The sequence below is a fragment of the Ochotona curzoniae genome, unplaced genomic scaffold, assembly GCF_017591425.1.
Source record: "Ochotona curzoniae isolate NIBS_2020 unplaced genomic scaffold, NIBS_Ocur_1.0 scaffold_4701, whole genome shotgun sequence".
Taxonomy (NCBI): domain Eukaryota; kingdom Metazoa; phylum Chordata; class Mammalia; order Lagomorpha; family Ochotonidae; genus Ochotona; species Ochotona curzoniae.
Window position 1 is genome coordinate 44,618,209 of NW_024467122.1, and position 3,022 is coordinate 44,621,230.

Here is a 3,022-nt window from a genome sequence, read left to right on the forward strand (position 1 = left end):
ATTATTTTGAAGCTGTAGATTACATGTGCTAATTTGAGCATTCTGCTGATGTTGAGTGTATCAATTCACAAGCATGGTACAGTTTTCCATCTTTTAATGTCTTTTATTTCTTTCTTCAATGCTTTATAATTTTTTTCATGGAAAATTTCACATCTTTGACTAGGTGTATTCCAAGGTATTTAAGTTTCTTTTCCACTTTCTTGAATAAAATTGTCCTTATATGAGCACATATACTAAAACTGGAGTGATACAGAGATTAGCATGGTACTTGCACAAAGAAGACATGAAATGCTCCATATGTTTTTGAAGGCAGGAAAGCTGGCAGCTTTTTTCAGTAAGGTCCAGAACCAGTCAAGGATGTCCATTTTCAGCACTGCCATTCAGCATAGTATTGGAAATGCTAGCTAGAGCTATTAGGCCATGATAATAATAATAATAATGGCATTCAAATGGAAAATGGAAGTGAGGAAGTAAAATTATCCCTGTTTTAAGATAACATGATTTTATACATAGGATAAACAAGACTGAACAAAGAGACTACTGGAACTCATAAGAGAGTTTGGCAGGGTAGCAGGATACAAAATAAATGAAGATCAATCGATTTAAAAAATGTAATTGAAAGTTTAAAAATGGATGTTAAGAAACTGACTTATCATAGCAATTCCACTCTTGGGAATACAGCCAGATGAACTGATATCTACATACAAGAACGCAACCTACATCCCTATATTTGAAACAGCACAATCCACAATAGCAAAGATTTGAAAGAAAGCTAGATATTCACTAAAAGAGGAATGGATAAAAAAATCTAAGGTACATCTATTCCATGGAATACTACACGGCAAACCCTATGTAACTATACTATAACATTCAAAATTAAGAAAAAGAAAAACACAAATGAAACTCTATCATTTGCAACAAAGTGGTCTCATTGAACATCATTATTCTCAATGAAGTAAGCCAGTCTCAAAAGGATGAACATCATATATTTTCTATGATATAAGGCGATCTTTTGCACAAAGAGAGGACAAATAGGTGTAAAGGTAAACAAGTATACACACACACACACACATATATATATTCTCATATATGAACTGTATGATGGAGACTAATGTACTAGGAGATGAAGCACTGTAGTATGTATCTCAACTCGTGAATAAAAGACCGCCCAAATGAAACTGTTAAATATGTCATTACAATTTGATACTAGATTTTCTTCCAATTCCTATACCTACAATGGTATGATGCAGTTAAACAGCAGAATGTTGCCGTTGTGACTGTAGCTGAAGGATTGTATTATTGGGAAAAAGAATGGGGAGTGAGAAAAGGGAGGTAAAGGAGAGGGAAATTCCAGAACTACAAAATTGCATCAGGAAAAATGATAAAAAACAATTTTTTTTAAAAAAAGGACATTGAAGACACAGAACTTATTTTCAGCAGTTAAAATTCATGACTTCTGGTCACTATGATTTTATGATAACTATTTCCCTAACATTTACAGAAGATACTATTGTCATTAGTGTCTTTATTTCCAGATTATCGTCATCAATGACCGGAAGGATAACTGCAGAACAGAAAGTGAGTAATGATGTCTTTTCTCCCAAATTTTAACTTTATTGTGTATTTCCCTAGCAATTAGCTGATTACTTTGTTCAAATTCTTGCTCGAAAATATGTATTTAGATGATTAGCATTACTCAGTACCCAAGCATTTTCACCAGCTTTAGTTCATGACACTCTTTATCATTCATAATCCTTATGTGTGTAGCACAAGGATGTTTTTTTTGATGCCCTCTCCCCCATTTTTTACACATTCTTCCACTACTGAGAAATGAAATGATCAAATTGAGAGAAAGTCCAAGATAAGGTAATAATATTTGGACATCATTTAACTTCTGCAGTTATTGTTTAGTCATTTTTCACGTATACATTCAGCTTTATGTTTTTATCTTTATTTGAAAGAGTAACAGAAGAGGAGAGAGCAAGAGTGGGCAAGAGAGATATGTGTTTTATCTGCTGGTTCACTATCTAGATGGCCACAGGGGCTGAGTTTGCACCAGGCAAAAGTCAGAAACCTGGAGTTCTCTCTTGGTCTCCCATGTGGTAGGGGCCCAAGCACTTGGACCATGCTGCATTGCTTTCTCTGGTAAGGAACTAGACCTTCAGAAGCAAAGCAGCTAGGACTTGGACAAGTGCTCTGACAAGGAATGCTGACCTTCCAAGTAGTAGTTGAAATGTGCCACAATGCTTTCGCTAATGTTTATAGCAATTGTTCACTTGGCAGTAACAATGGCAGTTTCATGGAAAGAACAAGAGGAAAGTGTTTCAATAACAATCCTTCAAACAAGAGTCATCATTCTTGTATTTTCATGAGTTAAGACTGTTACCAACAATTTTGGTTTTGGAATCCCAACTAGAAAATTACTTGAGGTTTCTGCTAATGCAAGAGGGGAATGTATTTTACCACTTATATGATGAAAAATATAAAGAAATGTCATGTAGTTAAGATGGTATTAAACCAATACCTGAGTGGAACATGAAGCTCACCTGTGAATATGAGTTTAAAGAAGGGAAGACAGAAAACAAGAAAGCATATTGCGAATATGGTAAGCCACCAACAGGAAAAGGAAACAAATGGAAATGGAGCAAGTCTCAGACCATGATGCGCTAGAGAGCTTCTCTCAAGCTCTGTATTTTAAAGGTTAATTTATGGATCTACTGATGTGCAAGACAGAATGGCAGAGAGGCAGAAAAAGAGAAATCGCCCATCTACTGGTTCTTATGGCAAATGACTACAACAGTTGGGGATTGGTCAAGCTAAAGCCAGGAACCAGGAACTCCATCTGAGTGTCTCCTATAGTTGGTGTGGATCCAGGAACTTGAGCCATCACCTACTGCCTTCCACATATACTAGCAAGAAGCTGGATCAGAAACAGAGAAAATGCTTCAGTCCAGACACCTTGGTATGCCTTATGACTGTCCAAGTAGTGACATTTAGCCCAATGAATTAAAGCAATCATGCC

General features: G+C 35.9%; 1 pseudogene; it reads left to right on the plus strand.

Moving 5' to 3' along the window:
- The first annotated feature begins 212 nt into the window (after window positions 1-212).
- LOC121149571 lies at window positions 213-303 on the plus strand (annotated as a pseudogene).
- Window positions 304-3,022: the final 2,719 nt, after the last annotated feature.